We start from the raw sequence: 26,583 nt of genomic DNA, 5'->3' as shown, positions 1-26,583 counted from the left end.
AACTACGGATGGGCCCTGGCTATTAATTCGGGTTACAAGTCTGACTCTCTAACCATTAGGCCATGGTGGTACATTGACACACTTTCCATCCACAAACTTTAAAAATAAGGTTGAGATTTCATTCTTCTTCCTTCTCTTTTCCAGAGATTTGGAAGAACACGTCCTTCAACGGTGAGTTGTCCCCATACCTAACCCAACCATCTATTTGAATCGGAAAGTAACTGTTACCCTTAAAACTAAAATCATTTACATTTTTGTAAAATGTAAATACAGGTTGATGTGGAAGATAATATTTAAAAAATGAGCACAGCCTACCTCATTTGATTGAATGTTTATGACTTATTTTCAATTTTTAATGATTTTATTTATAAAACATTTAGGCTTAAAAATATTTCGTTTTTATATGTTCAGACAGTGATGGTGAAAGTGATTCGGAAATTGGAACTTTGTCCGAGGAGGAATCAAGTGATCTAAGAAGTGATTTGGCAAAATGGGCTGTAAAAAATAAGGCAACACGCACATTGGTTGATGAGCTGCTCTTGGTGTTACGTAACAGGGTTGTATTCAACTACCAGTCACAGGAGAAGATTGATGCAAGAACAGAAGATGACTGGTTGTTCACCCTTGATCGCTGCAGGCTTGCAGTGCATACAAACGTTTGTGCTGGACTATATGCATGTTGTCTGCCCTAGGGGTTGTCAGACGATTGCTGAACTTTCTAAAACAGGGACCGAGAGGGTGTAGGCTGTCCTCAAGGCAAATTGAAGAAATATCAGCAAAACTCTTGATCATTCCCACTACTTAGAATTATACTTCATTTGTAATACCTGCTGTAGCAATTTCCCTTCTTTATTTTATTTTTAAACCAGATCATTCAGCCCTGGCCAAGAGTGTCCATAAAAATAATAATTGGTCGCTTCTTTTTTGGCTAGAATTCCAGAAGAGAGTTCTTCAGCTCCTTGTCGAAATCAAGGATAAAATTCACGTTGCCACCTCATCTGCTGGAACAAGTTATGAAGTGAAGCCGGCAAACACTGAAGAAGAGCTTGAAGCTTTAGAGAATCGCCTGGAGGACAAGAATGAGGGAGCAGAACTGGTAAGTTTTCTTTATTTTCGCTCATTATGATCTGCGCTGTGTATGAACACTTATCCACTTTTTCATGAGAAATATTGCCCATTCGTTTTTTCCAAAAATGTTAGAAACTATTTTTGTTTATGCGTGCCTCTCTGAGATTTTTTTTTTGGATTAAAAATCGTTTGTTATTTTGTTAGTTTATATAAACCTTAATATTATTTTCTTTGTGATTAAGATTATTATGCCTGATCATTGTGCCCCAAAATAAACTTTAAAGGTTATCTTGCACTGTATTATGTTTGATTGTATGTTTGCATACCATTTGCTAATTCGCCAGGAAAAAAAAACGCGCTTTTACCATCTCAGAAGCACTAACGTTAGCTATGGCCGTATCATTTTCCAATCTTATGTCCTTTTTCTTAGACGCTAGAAAAACCATAGATTGAGGAGAGAATCACTATAAATCTGGACATGTAGAACAGTGCAGCTTAGATGCTGGTTTACTTGCCGGTATTGTACGGGCCAGCATGAGGGACAAGGTTTATCGAGTCTCGGTAAGTAAAACTAGGGAGAGATAGAGGAGTTATAAATGTTCTATGTATTTAAGATAACTATACAAATAATCTCTGAACAAGCATAACACAGTTAAATTCCAAACATTTAATATAATAGTTGTATTATACAGTACCTATTTTTAATGCTTTTGCAAGAATTCTCTTATGCTCATCAAGCCTGCAGTTAAAAACAAAACAAAAAAAACTGTAATATTATGAAATATTATTACAATTTAAAATAATGGTTCTCTTTTTTAATATACTTTAAAATGTAATTTATTTTTTGTGATGCAAAGCTGAATTTTCATCAGCAAGTACTCCAGTCTTTGGTGTCTTATGATCCTTCAGAAATCATTCTAATATGATAATTTGATACTCAGTTATTATCAATGATGGAAACAGTTGTGCTGTTTAATATATTTTTTTGGAATACTTTTTTCAGGATTCATTGATGAGTAAAACGTTAACAGCATTTATTCATAAAAACAGCATTTATTCAAAATAAAAACATTTCTAACAATATAAATCGTTACCCTCACCTTTTATCAATTTAACGCATTCTTGTTGAATTAAAGAACTAATTTCTTTAAAAAAAAAAGTTATTGTTCCCAAACTTTTGAACGGTAGTGTATATTGTTACAAAAGATTTCTATTCTAAATAAATACAGTTCTTTTTAACTTTTTATTCATCAAATAATCCTGAAAAAAGTATCTCAGATTATAAAAAAAATATTAAGCAGCACAACTGTTTCCAACATTGATCATAAATCATCATATTAGAATGATTTCTGAAGGATCATAGGACACCAAAGACTGGAGTACTTGCTGATGAAAATTCAGCTTTGCATCACAAAAATAAATTACATTTTAAAGTATATTAAAAAAGAGAACCATTATTTTAAATTGTAATAATATTTCATAATATTACTGTTTTTTTTTTGTTTTTTTTTTACTGCAGGCTTGATGAGCATAAGAGACTTCTTTCAAAAGCATTAAAAATAGTAGTGTTTCCAAACTTTTGACTGGTACTGTATATGTTGAAATTAAAGAGAATTGTCCAATAACATCAACAAATGCTTATTATAATATATTAGAATTAAACCATATATGTTCCCTAAATAAACCATATATACTCATTTTGTTAACAATTTCTATATATTTTTACCTGGTAAGGTAAAAAAATTTACCAAGCCTCAATGTGAGAGCCAGTGTAGTAAATTTTATCTCACATTCACATTACTGTGAGCTGACTGGAGTGTAGTTACAATAGTATACAAGTAGTATACAATAGTTGAACATTTAATTTTTGGTATTTGTCAGACAGGCGACTTACAGTGCATTAAGGCTATACATAGCGTGTTCTCTGCGAATTGAACTCGCAACCTTTTGCACAGTTAACAAAATGCTCTAATCACTGAGCCACAGAAACCTTACAGCAAGAGTTGTAGTAAACATCTTTATTTTCATAAAATAAGTAAACTAAAAACAAACTATATACTAATTGCAAAAACTGATAATTCAATTGTGTAGCCATTTCCTCCTCTTCATCCATGGGTGGTGGAACATTTTTAGGCACATCAGCGCTATCCTGTCTCAGGGAGTGTGAATGATCTTCCCAAATTTGTCCAGTGGGAACATAATTTGTGGATAAAAACAAAACAGGGACATTTTTTTCCCCTGCAGGAAAATGACAGCTGCAGATGCGAGAATGGACACTGGGCTTCTGGTCAGCTCGTCTAAGGATAAATTCAAAATAAGCAATGTTAGTTTTATGGAACACCTTTACAGATTAAAATTACAAAGTCACACAATAAAATATTTGTATTAAATTAGAATGGAGTTTTTCCAGCATTTACATTAATCTTCTTCATTGATCTGTCCACGTTTATATAGCACATTAAATATAATTAACATTTACTACTAAAATAACAAAGATTAATATCATTGTTACCTAATGCCTTAACTAATGCTGTTTACAAATACAATCATATTATTATAAGTGGGTAAAAGCCAAGTTCACAATATCAGGGTGCAGGACCCACCCATCGTTGTGTGAGCTTACCTTACGGCATGAACACAGTCTCCGCTGGGTAACATCGGACGGAAAACGGTAAAACGAGTATCTTTCATTCGACGACTTGTGGTTGCATCTTGGGACAAAAAACACCATTGTCGAACTACAGTCTCTCCACAGAAATAAAGAACTGGTAATCGGTTACCTTTAACTACAATTTGAATAGACTAAATATATAACGTTATGTATATTAACTGAAAGGTAAACTTCTAAGACCGTGAGGCTGAAGAGAGAGATTTCCTGTTTGTCATGATGACGTCTAAAGTCCCCGCCAAAGGATGTAGTCCCTTTTAGCAACTTGTTAGCAACCACCGTTTTTAAAGGGATACTCCACTTTTTTCGGAAATATGCTCATTTTACAACTCCCCCAGAGTTAAACAGATGAGTTTTACCGTTTTAGAATCCATTCAGCCGAACTCCGGGTCTGACGGTACCACTTTTAGCATAGCTTAGCATAGATCATTGATTCAGACTAGTCCAGTAGCATTTCTTTCAAAATAACCAAAGAGTTTCAATATTTTTCCTATTTAAAACTTGACTCTTCTGTAGTTAAACCGTGTACTAAGATCGACGGAAAATGAAAAGTTACGATTTTCTAAGCCTATATGGCTAGGAACTACTTTCATTCCGGCGTAATAATCAAGGAACTGTGCGGCCGTACCATGGGTGCAGCAGGCGTAGTGATATGACGCACCGCCTGAAAATAGGTCTACTAGGTTAGACAAACTTAGTCCCGGTCACGTTGGAAGAAGTTACCAAGCTGGGGACTATTTTTAGGCGCTGCGTCATATCACTACGCCTGCTGCACCCATGGTACGGCCATGAAGCAGACTTGGATAATGTGCTCAGGGAATTGTCCTGCATCACCTTATCGCGCACATTCCAGATGTTCTGTAGTGACAGGGACGTGTTGGAGTAGCAGTGCTATCCCTGTATGAAGTCTGTGCCGAGAGATTAGAGCAACATATAAACAGGTGGGTTCACGCTAACCTCGAAGTTAATGCTACTTGTAATTTCAGGCAGTACTGATGCAGTGTTCAGTTTTAAAACTGGGGTTGTGTTTGACTGATTGTGCAGCCTCTGCATCAGACAGGTCTCCTGACAGAGTTTCAGGAGAAAGAGGTGGGTGGGACAAAGGAGGGAGGTGGAGTTGTTGATGTTCAAATTTTTGCCACGTGCTGTGTGAAATGCACGAAAGGTAAGAATTGCGTCCAAGCTCACCGGTTGCAGACACTCCCTGGTTTTGACTTTGTGATGTGGAGGTACATTCTTGCGTGGATGACATGCTGACCTCATCGTCTGACCCATCATCTCCTAGCATACTGACATCTGGAGAGGGAAATAACTTAAGAATACAATACACAAAATATCTAAAACGGATCATTTAGAATCAATTTAGGAACATCGTATACACATACCTTCAATGTCCTCTGCTAAAGGTCCCTCTATGTCAATGGTCTCTAAAATGATAATTGATAAAAAATTGAGTTTGGAAAGCTGAAACTATGGGCAATCTGCAAGAGTATACAACAGTAGTATTATCTCTCATCCCGTCACCATTACTGCCCTATGTTTTACATGGTAAATAGTTGTTTTCTGAATGCGGAAGACTAAATGTCATATATTGTGTCTTCAAGAATATAAAGTTAATTACCATTCACATCGACTTGTATTTCATCGAGGCTCTTTCCTTTGTAATCTCCTAGGTGTCCTTGTTCCATTGCAAGGAGGACTTTACTTACTTTGGCTAATTGGAGGGTGCTTTCTGGGAGCCTGTGGTGTTTCCTGTGAACAGCGATATTATGACCAAGGAAGTCTGCCAACTGGTCGAGCTCGGTGGTTTTGAGGTTTAGAACAGTAGACAGGGTAGCAATATGTTTCCTCAGTTGAATTGATGTTAGCGCTTGAGGATTTTTTATGTCAGCACATTCACTGACAAATTGCCTCATGCAGTCACAGGCCCTGAGGTAATGGGCAGATTGTGGCAATGCAAACAGATATTCATTGTCCTTCAGCACCCCACATTCTTCTCAGTAAGAGCATCAAGTGATTCTCTCATTAATGGGGTTAGAAGAACAGGAACCTTCCTTCCTCTTTTTCCAACAATTGCTATTCGCACAAAATGCCTGCAGAGCTTCTGCTCAAGCGCTGTGAGGGCCAAATTTACATCTCCCTGTTCCTCTGATGTGTCCTTCGATAAGTATGCAGACAGGCGCATTCGGGACACTTCACCTGCTCTCCGCCGATTAAAAAGCATAACTTGAGTCAGCGTTACTTTTGCAAGTTCCTTCCAATTTGTGGATGAACGATGTTCTTTTAAATCTTTGAGATGTTGCTGCTGTTTTTCTTCTAGATAGCAATGTAGCCTTTGGATATCTTGTGTAAGAGGTAAAAGTTGCGGTGCATTCCATTTGGCCCTGTTAAGCTGGGTTAATGCCTGGCCTGCAATATCAAACCTCCAACTCTCTAAATACAACTGTGCGAACTCCTCAGCATCTTTAATGGTTTCTTTATCTTTCTTTTTCAGTCCTTCGGACTTGATAAACATAGCCAACGAATGCAGGCTGTGTCCTACCTTGCGTGCAAGAGAGGGACATTGGTATATCCCAATTTCCTTACTGAATCCAGATAGGTTCTTTGCAGCTCTGACAACCTGGGAGTACTGTTCAGGTTTGAGTTCTTGAATGGACTTCACACGTGTGATTTTTTTTTTTTTAGCTTCCAATAAAAGCCTGCCAAGTTCTCTCAGTTTTTGGCGTATATACTGGTGTTGACTGACTATCTTCTCATTCTTTTTGAACAACCTGAACCCATAATTGAGGATGCAGTTGTCTCCTTTAATTGCAACTGCAATCTTGTCCTGAATCATTACACTCAAGAACTTCCAATACGCGTCTGTATATTCCGATGGAGAAGGTTCAGCGAAAGCACACAATGCCTGAACTCTCTTTTTACCTGGTTTAGTACTTTCGGGTTTGAAGCTGCAGACCATGAAATGCCGCCACATCGCTCTTCTTGAGAACAACCCATAGCAGTGAATGCAATGTGCAAATGTATGTCCTTCTGATTTTTTTCCCGGTTGTTTACATGGGATTAGTTTTCCTTTTTGTGTTTCCAAAACATGACTGTTGTGCTCGAAGTTTCCCTTATTTCGTATGTAGTCCAATTGTAGTTTTCTTTCCTTTGAGTTTTTTGGAAAACTGAATGCTTTCGCAACATCAAATTCATCTTGGTGTTTACGCCACAAGTGTCTTGACATTTTCTGGACAAACTTCCTGCAATAAAAGCAGAAATGTTTCTTGTTATAGCTTCTGGATCCATCATCTTTCTTTAAAGTAGGACTGACAATGATATACTGCTCTTCTTCCAGGGGCACTGAAACATTGTTTTCAGAATATGTTGCGATTTCCTTTTATTCCCATCAACTCTGCTATTTGGAAATCTTTGTGTGGGATCATGACATCTTTCCAAAAGTCTTCTCTGGCTAAAGTCAAATTGGCTATGACTAGAGGATTCACTTCCACTTTCCCTGGGCTTAGACTTGCTCTGTCTGGAGGACTCGCTTCCACTCTCTCTGGAGGATCTACTTCCACTTTCCCTGGGCTTAGACTTGCTCTGTCTGGAGGACTCGCTTCCATTCTCTCTGGAGGATCTACGTCCACTCTCCCTGGGCTTAGACTTGCTCTGTCTGGAGGACTCGCTTCCACTCTCTCTGGAGGATCTACTTCCACTCTCCCTGGGCTTAGACTTGCTCTGTCTGGAGGACTCGCTTCCACTCTCTCTGGAGGATCTACTTCCACTCTCCCTGGGCTTAGACTTGCTCTGTCTGGAGGACTCGCTTCCACTCTCTCTGGAGGATCTACGTCCACTCTCCCTGGGCTTAGATTTGCTCTGTCTGGAGGACTCGCTTCCACTCTCTCTGGAGGATCTACTTCCACTCTCCCTGGGCTTAGACTTGCTCTGTCTGGAGGACTCGCTTCCATTCTCTCTGGAGGATCTACTTCCACTCTCCCTGGGCTTAGACTTGCTCTGTCTGGAGGACTCGCTTCCACTCTCTCTGGAGGATCTACTTCCACTCTCCCTGGGCTTAGACTTGCTCTGTCTGGAGGACTCGCTTCCACTCTCTCTGGAGGATCTACGTCCACTCTCCCTGGGCTTAGATTTGCTCTGTCTGGAGGACTCGCTTCCACTCTCTCTGGAGGATCTACGTCCACTCTCCCTGGGCTTAGATTTGCTCTGTCTGGAGGACTCGCTTCCACTCTCTCTGGAGGATCTACTTCCACTCTCCCTGGGCTTAGACTTGCTCTGTCTGGAGGACTCGCTTCCATTCTCTCTGGAGGATCTACTTCCACTCTCCCTGGGCTTAGACTTGCTCTGTCTGGAGGACTCGCTTCCACTCTCTCTGGAGGATCTACTTCCACTCTCCCTGGGCTTAGACTTGCTCTGTCTGGAGGACTCGCTTCCACTCTCTCTGGAGGATCTACGTCCACTCTCCCTGGGCTTAGATTTGCTCTGTCTGGAGGACTCGCTTCCACTCTCTCTGGAGGATCTACTTCCACTCTCCCTGGGCTTAGACTTGCTCTGTCTGGAGGACTCGCTTCCACTCTCTCTGGAGGATCTACGTCCACTCTCCCTGGGCTTAGATTTGCTCTGTCTGGAGGACACGCTTCCACTCTCTCTGGAGGATCTACTTCCACTCTCCCTGGGCTTAGACTTGCTCTGTCTGGAGGACTCGCTTCCACTCTCTCTGGAGGATCTACTTCCACTCTCCCTGGGCTTAGACTTGCTCTGTCTGGAGGACTCGCTTCCACTCTCTCTGGAGGATCTACGTCCACTCTCCCTGGGCTTAGACTTGCTCTGTCTGGAGGACTCGCTTCCACTCTCTCGGGAGGATCTACTTCTTCTCTCTCTGGGCTTAAACTTGCTCTGACTGGATGATGCACCTTTGTTCTTTTTTTCCTTTTCCAGGGTTAATTCCATACTGCTATCACTTTCTGTGCTTTCATCCATGGGATTTGGAATATACTCCTCTTCGCTACCTAAGTTTGAGTCATCCGATTCCATGAGATTCATCTGAATCTTTAAAAACAAACACATCTGTTAATAACTATTTCTGCAACATTAAATATAAAAAACCTGAGTATACTGATTGAACAGGCTCAGGATACTAAATGAAGAAAAATCTGTACGGACCATTTTCAGTACAAGTAAATTTACAAATTAGAAGAATCCCCATCAGACTCACTAGCAAGAGCAACAGACATTTTCACAATCATGAAAACACAAAAGAACCCCCCACCCCCACCCCCACCCCCCCAAAAAGACTTACGGGACGGCAAGACTTTCTTCTCAGCTTCTGTGAATCCCTTTCAGGCTTAAAAAAAGGAGTCTTCTCTGCGCTGTCACTACTTGAATCATAGAGACTGTGGGTAAAATCTTGTACTCTATCCATCTGCAAAAAGGGAGACATGGAGATATTTTGCTGTATGATTGCTGTATTTTTAATTGATAGGGAGACCATTCAGAGGTTGTCAGGTGAGCTAGACACCTATGAAAATTATTGACCAATAATACCCCTCCATCCACCTGCTGAGGCCCATGTCCAACTGCCTTCCAGGTGGAGTAAACATTGACAAAATTATTACAAAAAAAGTAACTTTTCAGTTTTCATGCATTTGATTGTTAAATTTAATGACTTCACAGCAAATGATTCATCATAATGATATAGTGTCATTCCTGTAGACATGGAACTACTCAAGAGAGAGGGAGAGATTAGTCAATTTTCCGAAGTGTCTTCCTCACCTCACAATTGTCTCCCTATCAATAAAAAATCAGCAATCAGTCAGAAAAGAAGAGTTGAGCTTCTCTAATAAATGATTACTGATTGATTGTTGGTGATCTCTATTTAATTGATAATTAATGCACCAGGCGAGGAGGAGGACTCGACCGGATTTTGGCAACAGAGACCGGCCGCGGCGTCCGGGAGTGATAGCGTCGGCCTACCGGGGTTTGTCCCGGTATGCTGGCTGACCAGTAGCCTACACCACTGGGCACGTTGTATCTTTTTTTTTTTTTTTAAGCACACACCTGAGCGCTGATCTCTCCTGCAGGTGTTTATGCCAATCCAATTGATTCAATTTCAAATGAGTCCATTTAGATTCAGATTTTAAAAGCAATTGTTCAAAACAATCGATTCAGGTTCAAAGTGAATGATTCCCATTCAAATATAAAATAATTCAAATTCGCTTACTAGTGGCACAAAATTTATCACATAAACAAGTTAATTATATTGTTAAAATGTGTTTTGGGGCTTACCAGAATGCTTTTTGTGCGTCTCAGTGGTGGAACAAGTTCATCATCCGATTGATTGTTGGAATGGTTGCTTGGAGAAGCCTCATCACAAGTTTCTTTCACAACAGTTTCATCTGAATCGTACAAATGATCTGAAACATCTGGGCCAATATCATTCTGCCCTATAATAACATCCAGGTGTGGGGTAAGAGGTTCGTTTTCCATACCATCCTCATCAGTTTCATCACTATCTGGATAATCAACCAGTGAAAATCCTTGGACAGTAAATACCTAAAAATAAACAAAAATTCATTAAGTATGGAATTAGAAAGGTTGGCCAAAGAAACATGGCATGGTCTGACTAAAAATCTAAATCCAGAAATGTGAACATCAGCCCTTTTAGACAGTGTACAATTATAAATGTTAAAATCAGAGTACAGCTATACTATAGTATTACAATACTATCATATAGTTGCCTGAGGAAGACCATTTGGATCGAAACGTTTGTTTTTTAGTCAATAATAAAAGGTAACTGTGAGCTTTAACCCAGTATGCAGATTTTCTTATTTTTTCTCCCCAGATGTTACCATAATGCATTAAAATGTGCCCCACAAGAATGGGACTGGCCTTTACAACCCAATAAGGTCACCTGACTACTTTAAAGCCCCATGAGCATTGGTCCATGGTCCAATTGACCATTACAGGGGTTTTCAGTGCATCAAATCAAAATATTTAAAATCAAAATTCAAATCAAAAAGATGCTTTAAAACATCTAACAGCTCAGATACAGTATACAATTACGAATGTTAAAATCATAGTTGAGGTCATGTCAGGTGTTGCCATAGTGCATTAAAAACAATTACAGTAAGAACTGGACGGAAGGGCCCCACATGGGTCAGACTAGAGACATATGAGTGTGTAAAGGAGAGACTAGAGAAACAAATGTATTTGGAAGATGGAAGGACCCCATAAGAACATGACTGGAAACATGCCGGTGTGTGTGACATTACCTGGCCTTTAACACCCAATATAAAGCCACATAAGCATTGGTCCACTTTAGACCACCATTTACACCACCACATACATGTCAGCATAGATGAATGTGTTTGAATGTACTTTTACCTGTGTGCAGGTCTGATCTGAGTTTGGTCTATCATTTAGCATCTGAGGAACAGGGCTGGTCTCATTCTCTTCTGCTGCGGCTGGAGCTTGTTTTTTTTTCAACTGGATTGCAGATAAAGAAGAACTCATTTTAACACACATCACAGATCAAAGATTAAATGCATTTCCATAGACAGTCAAGAGTAATATTGGAAACATGGTTAATATTGGAGAAATACTAAATTGCTTTTGCAACAAAAACTTAAAAAAGAGAAATCTCTATACTTAATCTAACCAACTCACCTTACTGCGCCAAGGCCATTTTGAATCACCATAGTTGTAATCAATTTCATCTCCTATTTCTATTTTCTTCAGAGAAAAAAGGCACAAATGTGGTTTGTTGTCAACTATGATTTTTTTTCATAACGCAATTTGGATTTTTGTGGTTGTCATTGACCAATCTTCCGAGAGATGCATCTTCTTCAGATGCATCCAGGCTGAAAAGTTTCAGAAAAATGGTAATAGTTTTACATCTTTTTAAAAGTTTTATTGAAAGAGTTATTTTCAAAATAATTATAGAGTATTTGAATTCATTCATCAAGTATTAAACCCTTGTTTCAGGGTTAACTCGTAATTTCTCTAAATCAATACAAAACATCCATCTTTCAATGTTTACCATAAGTGATGATTCTGCCACTGAAAGTCAAAGAGAAATGTGCTTTCAATCTCTGAGTATTTTCTTGACTTGCATTCCTCCTGTGTGAGGAGTTTACCCCTGTACTCCAACACGAAGTCCCCGGGTTCAATGGGGTGTGTGGCAAACACTCCTCTTCCTACAATAATATATAATAATTAAACATTTCATTGTGGGACTCAAAAAGAGATACTACAGTATTTTCAAAGTGAGGTTGAGGTTCTTGCATCTAGTCAGTGTATTACCTGCAGACAATGCTCAGCACTCTCCCAGTTGTGATACACACTCTACAGGTAAAGTGCTTTTTTGATCAGACTTTATGTGGCCAAAAAATGTTTTTGATGCAGACCCATCCACATCAATGCATCACTGAGGTCCTGTCTATGCTCTGTTCGGTTCCCTTAACCCTCTGGGGACCAAAAACGTGCCCGCGCGTTTTGCTCGTTTTTTTTTTTAGCAATGAAAATAAACACTAAATGCTCTGTTAATTTTGATCTTTCATTTTCGTGTAATACATCAATCGATCCTGTTCAGTTTCTATTTTTTTTCTGTATACTCACAATAAAAATAAAGTGTTTTGCTTTTTGACAAATAAAGAAAAATTAAGATGATGCGATTTCTGCCTTCTCTCTGTCAGTAAACTCCCGTTTGAAACGCGTTCGAAAATGATCTATAACTACGCGAAAATTCAGTCAAACAGGCAAACAGACCCACGGGCATAAAGCTTGAGATCGCATCTTTTAATTGAAGTCATTTATATAAAAAACAAATATTCTTAGTTTCTGTAATCTGTATACAAAGAGAGCGACTCCAGTCGAGCTCATTACGAGATGATTCACAGTAATTTGACCACTCCCCGGAGAGCGCGCGCTATTCAAATGCAAATTCCGAGAACCATTTCAGTCTGTGAAACGCCCCCACATCAGCTGTAAACAAAGCGCGTCGAGAGCATGGTCGCGAGTGAGACATTATCCTTTATGGAGAAAAGTTTCCACAGTGCTGATGAGGAGAAATATCTCCTGATATGAGCAGCAGATCGCGCTGAGGAGTGAGGTAGGCTGTTTTCTTTTCTCAAGTGTGGAATAACGTTATGGAATAACGTTAGTGTAGGCCTATAAACCGCAAAAAGATGAATCGCATTTCTATAATATGACTCGCGTTTCTGTGAGATGAATGAAGGGTACATATTTGTAAAGAGTGTTTAGCCTAAATATGAATCGCGTGTCTGTGTGTGAAAGAATAAACTGCTTTGCCATAGCCTACTGAGATGAGTAAAAATCGACTGGAATATGTTGAAATAAAATATATTTGTATAAGCAACGTAAATTAACATTTATAAGCCCTGATATTTTAATAAAACAACGTTAGTCAGGCGTTAGTCACACTATTTTTGTCAAAAATAAAGTCATAGACTAAGATGTTAGATGTTCCAATGTTGGCTATATTCAAACTAATGAATACATATGATAAAATGTAGGCCTATAATCTTTTTTTTTCTTTCTTTTTTTTTTTTTTTTTTACAAAGAAAGAGTACACTTGAAATATTGTTGAAATTGTAATTATTGTTGTAATTGTAACATTTTTAATAAAATAGCTAAACATATTTACAAGATAGATGTAAGCGAAATCTTAAATGGTCAATATAAGTATTCTTCTAAATACATTGTCCTTGCATTGTGGCTCAGTCAGTGTCACACCTGAATGAATGGCTAATTAGGCTATGCAGAGTCATTATGCAGAGTGGGTGGGACACTGTAATCTAAGGTGTAAACTACTCCTCCCCCTCGCATATTGGCTTTCCAAGCAAAACCTGTTTTACACCATTTAAATCAATGTATTTTTTTTTTTTTTGTGAACGATAAAGCAAGACTATTTTCACATAATTTTGAAGCTAGAACTCAAAGGTACAACATCAATTAGACAAAAGTCTTGTGGACACATATTTAATATGTGTTTTGTGGTCTTAATTCAGCCACTTTCATTTTTATTTTTTCCAATAACCACGCATAAACATTATTCTCTTAAAAATACAAACATCTACATACACGTTGCCCGCATATTTTGGTAGCCCTGTTTGTGCTATATAGAGTGAATTTACACCTTTGCCATTAACATGTTTATAAATAACTGAAAAAGCACAAATTTCAAGGCATGTCAGAACATCTCAAGGGCTCCAAAAACACCTTGGTCCCCAGAGGGTTAAACTGAGAGTGCCGTGTACCATTTAGTCCAGGTAACACCAGTGAAGCGTAAGAACATCATGCAACTCAGAATTTTGACATAAACAGACAGACAGATGTACTATATTGATCCAAAACTGGAAAATTACATTGTAGCCGCAGCAAGGCATGAAACTAAATATTAAATAGCAATATAAAAAACAAAGTATTCCTGATTTACAAAATAAATATAGGACACAGAAAAGCAATATAACAAACGTATATACAACAAATAGAGAGACTAGTTAAATAATGTATTGTGCAAATGAGCTTTAAAGACCCACTCCGATGAAAATCATGTTTTTCGTGTTGTTAACATGTTCTTGTGGCATTTTTCTAAAGCTAGAGGACATATCTTTAGAAAATTAAGCTCAAAATTGCATTTTTGAGTATTTCTGCATTCAAATGGCTGTGAACCAATGGCAGTCACTAAAAGGCAGCCTAAAACAGACTGGAGTTGTGATATAATAACTCTGGGGGGGCCACAAGCTCCTACCCCACTCCGCTCAGGTTCTGAGGAGTAGAGAAGACGATGGCGGATCAACACCTGGGTGCTGTAGTGGGTTGCAGTGCTAATGACATCTACTTTTAATGTTTTATAATGCAGATGTTTTATCCCTATTAACTTCGCCCTTTCCTTTCCATGTCACTTATTTGGGATCAATCAAGATGAAAATTTGCCTTAAACTCTAAACTGCAGCTAGTCTACCACAGCAATAGGCTCTACTTCTCTGGACACTTCAGTAGAATATTCTGACAAAGCACTCTGACAATCTTGCCAGGGCTGTAAAGTATCACACTCACTTCGATCACTGTCTGTCTTTGACAAAGGCAAAAAAATAAAATAGGAATATATAACCTGAAAACACACAAAAACTGTACCCTGCCATTACATCACCAATAATACTTTTTTGCTTTTGAAATGCACAAGTTGTGTCAAGGAATCTTCTGCAACTTACCTTTGTAACGGTCAATGAATCTCGGCATAAACCCATCCTTGTCAGTGCAAGACAGAATGTATGTCTTTGCACCGTCTATAGGCTTTTTCCTCCTCCTCCTTGTGGACATAATGGCTCTGTGAAAATAATTGTAATTCGTACTTAGTCAAGGCAAATCTCACAAAAAGGTTTTTGAAAAATAGCAAGTCACCAAAAAAATCTATTATGTAAAATAAATAAATAAACAGACATTCATACTAACACATAGACGCTGCAACAGCTGTGTACTGAGCTTTGCTATTGCAGGATGCACATTGTTTAACATCAAACACGGGCTAATGAAATATGCAAATTCTGAAATGTGCACACTGAAAGCTGACCGAGCCTGTTGAAGCCGAGAAGTTAACTTGTTAGATGATAACCATGTTGTGCTGCACAGACACTCAGTAATCAATTTAAACTAGGGCTGTCAAACTTAAGTGTAAACTCTGACTGTTTTTGCATTAAAGTCATTTTTTTTATATATATTTTATATAAAATTAAATAAAATTTAAATTAACATTTATAAAATTTATATAATTTATATATGGTATATAAAATTTCCAAATTAAATACCTCAGTCTCCTCTTTTTACTAGCTTGTAACTGCAAGAAGTGTTCTTCCTTCACAGCAAATATTTTCCTTGCATTTTGCTTCCAAAATGCTGATCCTGTGTAGAAAATAGTCCATTAATTATGCAAATGGCATGGCATGTCTCAGGAGATGGGCAATAACTCCTAATACAAATAAGTTCATTCGAAGCATACAATAAAGGTATCCTGGATTTATATATACTATTTCATATTTTTTTCATATAAACAATACAAAGTGTTCAGTTATACCTCTGGTTCCTTCAGAGTCCAAGATTTTGTTCCCCTGGCCGTCAGTAAGGATGCGTGAATCCTGTTGTTCAAGGGCATCATTGACTTTGTAGAGGATGCCCATAACAGAAGCTTCAAATTCTGAAAAACGCACAGTCAGCGTTGTGCTAGTCTCCAACTTGCCATCCACAAGTTCAGCGATGAAGATGTTCCTGAATATTGATAATAGAAAACATTTATTTTACTTAATTTATATTGTTTAGGCTTTATTCCTATGATACAGCCATATTCATAATGCAGCCTATCAAATGCATCCAGGTGAATTATGCAGATATAGTAGTGACTTGATAACATAATGAAGCCATTTCATTGAAAGCGCATTCTTCTGGAGATGTATTATCAGTGTCAAATATGCTAAAGTCACACTTCTGAAAAAATGTTATTTCTGTATGTAGTTATGGCTAGCATTATAACAAGCATAGCATTGCCTTGAACACAACTGTAATCATATTAACATACTCTTAACATTGGTGTGATGGTGAAAGTTTTATTTGGTCACCTTTGGAATGTTTTTGTCAGATTAGCTCTTTGATTTGCTGAAGCCCTTGCAGCAGAACCTGCAGCAGAACCTGCAGCGCTGGTTGGGCGGTGGAAAGAAAAGCGGGTAGGGTGTGTTGCTGCAACACTGCCGGTAGATGAGTCTTCCACGCTGCTTTCGCCGTGCACCTCGTAATGTCCTCTTAAAATGAGGTCTAAAGTGCTAAAACGGCCATCAGGCCCAGGAAATAGGGCTATGTTGCTGTCATCGGTGATGTAGAGACTGGGGCCATGTACCTTTGCAAATGTAAACAGTGAAGGAAGGGTACAACGTTAGTTATAAAATAAAGTAACGTTAGCTAACAGTTAACGTTACATCAGTGCAATTTTACAGAACAAGTAAGACTTCTTTTTAGATGAAACTACAATAAGTTACCTGAAAGATCCTGCCGATTTTTTCGGTCGTCATGTCATCATCTTTGATAGTCATCCTTTTAGTTCCTCTGAACAAGATAAAACTGAATCTATCTTGGAAAATAACTTCCGGTTCACGCAAATGAAACAAATTAAACATCAAAATCAAAATCGGTCGTGCCCCCTTTATTTCATTTCCTATTTTTGATCTAAGCATTAAATCAAACGTATGAAAAATGACCCGTTATTTGTTTTTTGGTATCACATTTATAAACAAATGACGAAATAACAAACCGTTTTTTCATTTTCTGATTTTGGAATCTCAATTGAATATGAAAAGAACGAATGATACACGTATTTAATTAGTATGACACCAGTGAAAATGAGTTGTAAAATTGAGTTCTTTTTATAAAGAAAATTCGATTCCAAAAACAATGTAATACAACAAAAAAAATATAATATAATATAATGTAATATAATATATGTATATTAAGAATACCCTGGTAGTTAGTATGAAAATGAGTTGTAGCCTTTAAAAAGGCTTTTTATAAAGAAATTTAGATTTGATTTCAAAAGTCTGAATCCAACTGAATGACGGCAAGACATACAGCGACTCTAGCAAGGCGACTGCACAAATGACAGTTTGTGCCACTGACAGTGTCTTATATACCTACAGAAAACAGTTGCATGCATTTCAAAAAATTACATTGTGTGGTGATTGGACGAATCAAAAACAAAGATTTGTGATTGGTTGGAGGCAACCATGTGCTCTAAAAGGGCGTGTTCACAAAAGGGAGATAAAGAGGAAAAGTTTTTTTTTTCTTATAACGTTTTATATGGGAGAAAAATGCTTAATGTGTAATCAAATGCGTTGCGTTCAATTTCTGGGCTCATCTGATTTTTTATACATAGTATGGTATATAAATATGATGTGTACTGAGTTTGGTCATTTAATATTACTGTCTTAGTACAGTAAGCCACGTTAAGCGTTTTCTTATAACGGTTCTCTTACGAGAGGTTCTCTCGTACTGCGTAAGAACTTACTCTTGGGGGAAAGTCTCTTTCCGCAAGATACTGAAGCCAAAAATTATCCTTAATTTTTATATAATGCAAAACGCGTTGCAGCAGCATACAGACATAGGCGAGGCAGCTTGCGCGCCTATTGGCTGCCCTGCGGCAACTGCAGCAGCCTATCGAGAAGGCGCTCTTGACGCCTTGACCAATGGGGGTGCTTCGCGCCCATTTGCATAGCGTCCCGCCGAAATAGGCGTGGCCTAGGGCTATAAATATAGCGTCGAGAGGCTGGTTTTCATCTCTTCAGTGGAGCTCACGCATCGCTGGACCCTGAGAGAAGCCGCGCTGTCTGAAGAAGCCTTTCAGCGGGACGAGTCTGCATCGAAGCCGCTGGCCGCGCCGCCTTCTGCTGACATTCCTGCTCTGCTATCCGGTGCATTATATCAGACTGGAGTTGCTACTGGATCACACTTTTCATGGCTAGTGTGTGTTCGCCTTTATAAATCACCAGGGAGTTGTCAGATCCCGAACCCTTCACAGGCTGACGGAACACCTCCTGGTCTGGGCCCAGCACAATTTGCGCTCTCTGAGAGCAGCCGATGTGCCCGGCCACTTGAATCTGGGACCAGACAGACTGTCCAGGAACAATGTTCCGGCAGGAGAATGGTCCCTACATCCACAGACAGTCCAATTGCTGTTGAAGAAGTTCGGCAAAGCGGAAGTAGACCTGTTTGCGTCTCAAGAAAACGCTCACTGCCCGATATACTTCTCCAAGAGCAGGGACGCGCTGGCTCACGTATGGCCCCGCTGCCCGCTCTATGCCTTTCCCCCCATTTCGCTCATACCTCAGGTAATAGAGCGGATCAGGGAAAGTGGATGCTCGGTACTACTAGTAGCTCCATTCTGGAAAAAACAGGTTTGGTTCCCAGTTCTGATGCAGCTAGCGAGCTCTGCCCCATGGCCGATACCGCAGAGGAGAGACCTCCTCACCCAGGCCAAGGGCTCGATTTGGCATTGGGCCAAAATCGAGCTCAGCTTTGGGCCCTACACGTGTGGGCCATCAATGGGTACCCGCTCACCTCCCTTCGGGAGTGCTAAACACGATCACGCAGGCTAGAGCTCCCTCTACGAGACAGCTCTATTCCTCAAAATGGTCTGTGTTTTCTAGCTGGTGCACAGCCCGTGGCGCGTCGCCCCAGGACTGTTGGGTGACGGACGTTCTTAACTTCTTACAAGAGCTTCTGGAAAAGGGCAGAACCCCTTCCACGCTCAAGGTTTATGTGGCAGCTATAGCGGCGTTTGCTAAACCAACGCTAGGCCAGTCACTTGGGAAGAACGATCTGGTCATTCGCTTCCTAAAAGGAGCGAAGAAGTTAAACCCTCCCAGACCTCCTTCAGTTCCCATATGGGACCTTTCCACGGTCTTGGAGGCCATGAAAGGTGCCCCATTTGAGCCAATCCAATCTGTGGATATCAAACACTTGTCCTTCAAGACAGCGTTTCTTTTGGCTCTCGCTTCAGTAAAGCGTGTGGGGGACTTGCAAGCGCTTTCAGTAAGCGCGACATGTATGGAGTTTGGGCCAAATGACTCTGTTGTCAGGCTCAAACCGAGACACGGGTATGTTCCTAAATCCCTCAACACACCCTTCAGGTCCCAGGTAATTTCCCTGTCGGCCTTATCGGTCCCTGACGAGGAGAAGGACGCCGCTTTGCTCTGCCCGGTCAGGGCATTAAGAGCTTATGTGTCTCGCTCATCTGCTTTCAGACAGACAGAGCAGCTATTTTTTTTATTCTACGGGCGCTCTAAAGGGCTAGCTGTGACGAAACAGACCCTATCCAGATGGATAGTGGATGCCATAGCGCTGGCATACATCTCTAAGGGCCTACAATGCCCATTAGGTGTCAGAGCGCACTCCACAAGAGGCATGGCCTCTTCGTGGGCTTGGTCTAGTGGGATTTCTTTACATGATATCTGTATGGCGGCAGGCTGGGCCTCCCCGTCTACATTTATCAGGTTTTATAACCTGAAAGTTCCCGCTTTGCAGGCTAAGCTGTTGTCGGTCTAATAAGCCAGTACTATCTGCCCCGATGTCGGCTCAGAATACTGGGAGTTGATGAGCAATGCTCACGGATCGATTATGCAGCCCTGAGGGCAATTGTAAGACCCATAATTTTCATCAGATCAGGCCTAATTTCGCCCTGTGTGGAACACTATTATCTTAAAGGAGTCATAATGTAGAAATTTCACTTTTCCACGAGAATCAATGTATGTTATGATTGCATAATGATTGTACACTGGCCGGGAAGCCGATATTTAAAAGTGAAGCGTTTGTTTACCTCGGGGTTTGTAAAATAGGCCACGTGCACGCGCACGAAAAAACGAGATTTTGATTTCTTCCCCTTCTTGACGTCAAGACGGGGGAGGATATACCAAATATGGACACCGCAAACCTATGCCGCGGGAAGCCCGCCCCTCTCCCCCTCTCCCCCTCAGATTCAGTTTAGTTGACTCGAGAAAGATGGAGAAATCGAGTGCACACCTGAGATGCTCTGTGGGTGACTGCCACAAACAACATGCAAATGTGTTTTATCTACCAAAAACGGACGAAACTATCAGGGAACAGTGGATGAAATTCATTTTTAATGACGCTGTCCCAACAACTCTTTCAAGTGGCGTATCGTTAGGTGTGTGTGCTAAACATTTTACACCGGAATCTTTTACAAATTTGGGGCAATATCAGGCGAACTTGGCCTCGAAGCTCCGTTTGGGAAAAGGTGCCATCCCAACCATCAGGGACTTGCCAGAAATTGAAAAGGTAAGACTGTGTTTTTATTGCTCTACTGTGGTTAACAAATAGCAGCTAACAGCTAATGCGGCTATTGTATGTAACGTTACCTTCGAGGTAAACACGGGGAATGGACTCTACGAATGCTAGCCACATCTTTCCACTTTGTTTTACACTAGCAGCTACAGTAGTGACGGTACAGGAGTCCATGCTCAGTGGCTAAAACTGTTTAAATGCAAGTATGAAAACAATATACCACTAGGGATGCACCGAATATTCGGCCACCGAAAATTTTCGGCCGAAAATGGCCCAAAAGTGCATTTTCGGTTTTCGGCCGAAAGACTTTTATCACCGAAACAATACGGCCGAAATGTTGTGATGACGCAAACAGCAGACACCGCGACCTGCACGTGCTTGTCTGAAGCAACATTACATATCTGCGGTGTGGACGTATTTAAATATATCTAAGAGTGACCCACGGACAGCGATTTTCAAAACACAGACATCCCAAGTCTTCCGGAAGTTCCGGGAGTCTCCCGCGTATTGATACCGGCTCCCTAATGCCCGCAAATTAGTTTAAATCTCCCGGAATCGCGAGCGAGCATGAGCGCGCATACGTAGCGCGCGGCAGAGAGAGGGAGCGAGAGACCTTTGCGTGTGTGTGCAGAGCAGCCGTCATTTCTCAGAGGTTTACCTGAGCTGTTTATGGTTTTTGCAACTCACGTCCATGAGCATATAACTGCAGATATTATTTTGGGCTATGGCAGTATTGACCTAAAATATCGAAAATAGCTTTCAGTTAGTGGGGCTTCTGTAAGAATGTATATGGCAATGGTGTATTTTTTCTTTTTTCTTTGGTTGTGATTACAATTTCACTAACAATAAGTACCGTCACATTTATTGAGCTATTGCAGTATTTAGTCTGTTTTTGTACCGCTTGGAAGTAGTAAAATACATTCCTGCAACCAATCAACGCGCCCCTCATTTGCATTATTATAATGACCGTCCACGACAGCCAAAACATCGCATCAGATCTCGCGAGACAATAATGCCTTTAGAAATAAGGGTCTGAGGGGCTCTGTGTTGATTTTTTTTCCACTTTTCTTTTTTAGAAGTGCCTAAAATACTATAATAGAGCATTTGGGTATCCAAGGTAAGACAACATTATGACTCCTTTAAAGCACTTATTATGCTACTTATTCAGGAATGATGCTTTAGCCTCTCTTCCTGGGCTCTCTGTGAGTCCCTGATGATCATGTACCATATGGGCCCCGGGCACATGCCCTTGGGACTTTGGTATTGGATCTCAGCACGCACGGCGTTTTACATTGTGTTCCCCAAGCGTAAGTTCTTACGCAGTACGAGAGAACCTCTCGTAAGTGAACGTACTCGGTTACTAACGTAACCTCGGTTCTCTCTAGAGAGGGAACGAGTACTGCGTATCCTTGCCGTGCCTGCAGTTCGCTCTGGTTCGCTCCGGCGATGAAAACCAGTGAACCAGCCTCTCGACGCTATATTTATAGCCCTAGGCCACGCCTATTTCGGCGGACGCTATGCAAATGGGCGCGAAGCACCCCCATTGGTCAAGGTGTCAAGAGCGCCTTCTCGATAGGCTGCTGCAGTTGCCGCAGGGCAGCCAATAGGCGCGTAAGCTGCCTCGCCTATGTCTGTATGCTGCTGCAACGCGTTTTGCATTATATAAAAATTAAGGATAATTTTTGGCTTCAGTATCTCGCGGAAAGAGACTTTCCCCCAAGCGTAAGTTCTTACGCAGTACTCGTTCCCTCTCTAGAGAGAACCGAGGTTACGTTAGTAACCGAGTACGTTTTCTATGGGAGAAAAATGCTTAACTCATGTGTACTGAGTTTGGTAATTTAATATCACTGTCTTAGTACAGTAATCCACGTTAAGCGTTTTCTTATAACGGTTTTCTATGGGAGAAAAATGCTTAACGTGTAATTAAACGCGTTGCGTGCAATTTCTGGGCTCATCTGATTTTTTATACACAGTATGGTATATAAATATGATGTGTACTGAGTTTGGTAATTTAATATCACTGTCTTAGTACAGTAATCCACGTTAAGCGTTTTCTTATAACGTTTAATGGGAGAAAAATGCTTAATGTGTAATTAAACGCGTTGCGTTCAATTTCTGGGCTCATCTGATTTTTTATACATAGTATGGCATATAAATATGTTGTGTACTGAGTTTGGTCATTTAATATCACTGTCTTAGTACAGTAAGCCATGTTAAGCGTTTTTCACGTTAAGCGTTTTAGAATGTCCCGATGATGGCAAGCTTTTACTGTAGCTGCCTGGTTTAAAAAAGGTTGGACTCTTCGATTGATGATTCTCACACACTTTATTTGAATGTCCGTCATCACATACGATCACCGTTGGACACCATTGACTCGTTGAGAATCAATGTAAAAACTTGTACAAAAGAAAACAAAATACCAAAATGAATAAACCTTGAAATAGACATACATCAAAACCACATAAGTAAAGATTAATGACTTAAACATACCTAAACATTATACAAAACAACCAACAATTAATTTTAATACAAAGAAAATAAATCAAAACAAAACAAAGATAGCAGGAAGTCTATAACTGTACCTTGTTCTCCATTTAAACCAGGAGCTAAATCCTTTTAAACTCCTTGCAAACCGTAAACCTTTGATACCACAACCATGTACGTTTGGGTCTCGTTCCATACTGAAATGTTTGGACCATATGTGCATTATATCCGCTCACGCGGGCGAACGTCAAAATAAAAGACCTCTGTTACCATAACACAAATGAAACCCAATATAAAAAAAATTAGATACCATACAAAAATAAAGAAATAAATTTAAGGACTATATTATTTACATTTCAAAACAGACAATATAACAGTCATTACCATAACCTTATGTTAAAATGTGAGCCAAAATCATCACAATTAAAAGAACCAAAGACTTAAAGTACTTCAGTCTGTATGCATTGAATTTGTTTAATACACAAGTTCCACAATTTGAGTTGAATTACTGAAATAAATGAACACATGCTAATTTATTAAGAAGCGCCTGTATATCATTGGCTGTCTCTTCTCTTCACCCACAAGGCCCTGACACTTACATAAAGACCAAAATGAAGAGATCCTCTAAGACTGACAGAAATGGTAAGCTTCTTTGTTGACAATGAATAACCACCTTATACACCCTAGCAACTGTTTGGAAATACCCTAGTAACCACCTACAAAATACCCTAGCTGCCCAGCCGTGTGCATGTACTATTAGGAGTGCCTTAACCTCTTGGCCATACTGCCCTTGGGCCATTACAAGTCAAGTCATCTTCATTTATATAGCTTTTTTTATAACACAGATTGTTTTATAACGCAGACATTTAGGGAACAGAGATTGTTTTTGCTCTACAAGAAAGTTATTGTTCACCTTAAAGGATTAGCTCACCCCAAAAAGAAAATGTCCTGATCATTTACTCACCCCAATGCCATCCAAGATGGAAAAGAAATTAACTTTTTGTGAGGAAAACATTTCAGGATTTTTATCCTTACAATGGATTTCAATTGATATTAACATGTTGAAGTCCAAATCAACCCAGTTTTAAGGTCTTTGAAGAGGTCCAAACGGCTTTTGCACGCTCTCAGCTGAAGATTAGAGTCTCATCTAGCCAAACTATCTGTCATTTTCAAAAAAAAAAAAAGACATTTATATTCTTTTATGCCAGTTATTACGTCACCACTTTGGAAAGGTCACAGAGACATAGGCGGAAGTACCGCCCCCACGGCCGAGGGCGGGGCTGAGTGGGGTTGTGCACCTGAGACCGCAGTGACGGATTGATTGACAGCTACTGTCAGACTGATGAAGAGTTACTGTAGTGACTCCAGTAGCTTTGCATCTGAGCGGTCATAATTTTTTCCAGGATTATTATTACTATATCGCTATTATTATTCTTCCCAGCGTCGCGAGACAACATAAAGTACATGAATCTGATTAAACTCCATGCGTGTTGTTGAGTTGATGTAGGCGCCTCAGATCATTTGTGTTTTAGAGCGCTCTCTCATTTTCACGTTAGCAGATAAGTTGCCATGTGAACGACTGACATCTCTTTCTCTACATAAACAAAGACTATTTGTTTTCGTTTCCAGAGAAAAAAAACCCAGCAAAATGCGCAGGCGTGTGGTCGACCGCAGAGCTTTCACTTTAGGAACATAAATTGAGATTAAAAATATATGCTCACTCACATCAAGATGCGCTGCGGTAACGTTAGTGGACTCCATGCAGGGCACACACAAGTAAGGACCATATAAACAATAACCTGACACAAAGACATAAATATGTCATTTAACAAACAGTACAATTTCAACGATCCTTCTCCAAGCTTGTAAACAAGAGGCATTACTTCCGCCCACGTCTCTAGTCTCAGATTTCGATTTTAAAATTTGTTGGTCTCAATTGAAGTCCATTGTTAGCATAAAAATCCTGAAATGTTTTCCTCAAAAATGTAAAACTTAATTTGTTTTCCACTGAAGAAAGAAAGACATGAACATCTTGGATGGCATTGGGATCACTAAATTATCAGGAAATGTTCATTATGGGAAGTTTGTGATTAATTTCAAACTTTTAGTGCTTCTGGAGCCATTCATGATGTACACGACAACAGGGTTTTGGTGGCCTGAGAACGCAAACTTTAAGATAGGTTTCAATTTTTTTGAAACCGTGACCGTTATAATCTGTGTGTAAACTTCAGAAACGTGTATCTGTGGAGACGTGACAGCATTTACATGTGTATTATGCGTTTAGTTTATAGATATGTCCATTTTAATGTGTATGTGTGCAGATGCATAGTTTTTCTTTAAAAAGTGACCTCACCAAATTAAGTCGTTTCAGTGGAATCATTTTGATAATGTTTTGATCTGTACTAAGGGAAAGGGAAGGTTGATCCTTCAGGGGAGAGTCTAATTGACATGGTCTCTGCTGACACTTATGTCGAGTTCAGAACGCATGATTTTAGGCCTGATTTTCGCTCGCCGACAGGTTTCTCTTAATCGCCGACAAATGCCTGAAATCTTAGGCAAATCGGTGCTCGTTCACGCGAGTGACAATCACGCAGTGTGAATGATAAAAGACACGATCAGAGAGAATCGCAGACGAGTCGCCAACGCACGTGAGATATTTGACATGTTAAATATCTGGAGCTGTCAGAGATTCACAATCCTGCAGTGTGAAAAGAGCTGCGATCGGACTACTCTGAAAATCATGCAGTGTGAACTCGGCATTAGGGATCCTTGCAGTCGTGTCTAGGCGCAGGTCCTTCATCTGATCTGGATACAGCTCCAATCCGGCTGATTTCAGTCATTGAATATTATTTTTGCTTGAAATGCCTATCCCTAGTCACGAGTACATGGGGTGTTATGGGAATTGTACCCGGTGTAACCTGTATGCAACTTTTTACATGATGTGAAATATGGAAATTGATTGTTTTATGTGTGTTCCTATGATTCCATGATTTGTTGACTTTGATGGAACGATGTGTCTTTCTGTTTATTTAGGTTCTGCTGCGCAGAAGATGGTTAAAAGAAGGCCTTGGAGTGATGCCGAAAAAAAAGCAGTTTGGCGGCAACTTGGAAGTTGCATAACCTTATTGAGAGTCCCGGGGAAAGACAAATGCATCGAGTGCATAGATGCAGAGCCAGCACTTCAGAGCAGACATTGGAGAGACATTAAAAATCATGTTCACAATACCATCCAAACCAGAAAGAAGAGGACGTCGCTGAATTAACTTGCATGTGTGAAGGCAAGTTGTTTTGACTTTTATTCATTCTCAGGATATGAATTCTTAGTAAACTAGTAAACACTATAATTCTTGATTTCTGTAATTGTATTTTCACTAGTGAAATCTCACCATAGGCTGACATTCAAATTCAGTATCAGTATCAGAAATACTGATTGTTGATTTCAGGAATTACTTTGTTACTAGTGAAAATGTATTTTCTTGATATCTGCAATTTAATCGCTACTAGCA

The 26,583-nt window shown here is 39.8% G+C and overlaps 1 long non-coding RNA gene across 1 annotated transcript; it reads left to right on the top strand.

Moving 5' to 3' along the window:
• The first annotated feature begins 790 nt into the window (after positions 1-790).
• LOC311290016 lies at positions 791-26,583 on the top strand. The gene is made up of 3 exons (XR_014627286.1): positions 791-1,096; positions 23,663-23,719; positions 26,111-26,583. It is a non-coding gene; the product is annotated as an uncharacterized lncRNA (long non-coding RNA).

This window comes from Rutilus rutilus, assembly GCF_951802725.1.
Source record: "Rutilus rutilus genome assembly, chromosome: 4".
Taxonomy (NCBI): Eukaryota; Metazoa; Chordata; class Actinopteri; order Cypriniformes; family Leuciscidae; genus Rutilus; species Rutilus rutilus.
The sequence above is the reverse complement of the archived record's forward strand: the minus strand, read 5'-3'. Positions and strand labels throughout refer to the sequence as shown.